At 40.2% G+C, this 679-nt stretch overlaps 1 non-coding gene across 1 annotated transcript; it reads left to right on the top strand.

Annotated features, from left to right (window-relative positions):
* Positions 1 to 251: 251 nt before the first annotated feature.
* On the top strand, positions 252 to 359 carry LOC148546364 (small nucleolar RNA R71). Its single transcript, XR_015901584.1, has one exon. It is a non-coding gene; the product is annotated as a small nucleolar RNA R71 (small nucleolar RNA).
* Positions 360 to 679: the final 320 nt, after the last annotated feature.

The raw sequence follows: 679 nt of genomic DNA, 5'->3' as shown, positions 1-679 counted from the left end.
ATTTTATTCTGAGCCAATATGGCATTCAGAGTATCAATCTCAAGAACTTCTTTCTTCTGAGCTATCCCATTATTCACAGGATTCCTTTCAGAAGTGTACATGAATTGGTTATTTGTAAACATTTCAATGAGTTCCTGAGCTTCTGCAGGCGTCTTCTTCAGATGAAGAGATCCTCCAGCAGAGCTATCCAATGACATCTTGGATAGTTCAGACAGGCCATCATAGAAAATTCCTATGATGCTCCATTCAGAAAGCATGTCAGAAGGACATCTTCTGATAAGTTGCTTGTATCTTTCCCAAGCTTCATAGAGGGACTCACCTTCCTTCTGTCTGAAGGTTTGGACTTCCACTCTAAGCTTGCTCAATTTTTGAGGTGGAAAGAACTTTGCCAAGAAGGCATTAACTAGCTTTTCCCAAGAGTTCAGGCTTTCTTTAGGTTGTGAATCCAACCATGTCCTAGCTCTGTCTCTTACAGCAAAAGGAAAAAGCATAAGTCTGTAGACTTCAGGGTCAACCCCATTGGTCTTGACAGTGTCACAAATTTGCAAGAATTCAGCTAAGAACTGATGAGGATCTTCCAATAGAAGTCCATAAAACTTGCAATTCTGTTGCATTAGAGAAACTAATTGAGGCTTAAGCTCAAAGTTGTTTGCTCCAATGGCAGGGATTGAGATGTTTT

This window comes from Arachis ipaensis, chromosome B9 (genome assembly GCF_059453495.1).
Source record: "Arachis ipaensis isolate K30076 ecotype BB chromosome B9, ASM5945349v1, whole genome shotgun sequence".
In the NCBI taxonomy this organism is placed as follows: domain Eukaryota; kingdom Viridiplantae; phylum Streptophyta; class Magnoliopsida; order Fabales; family Fabaceae; genus Arachis; species Arachis ipaensis.
Note: the sequence above shows the minus strand (reverse complement) of the source record. Positions and strands in the feature narration are given on the sequence as shown.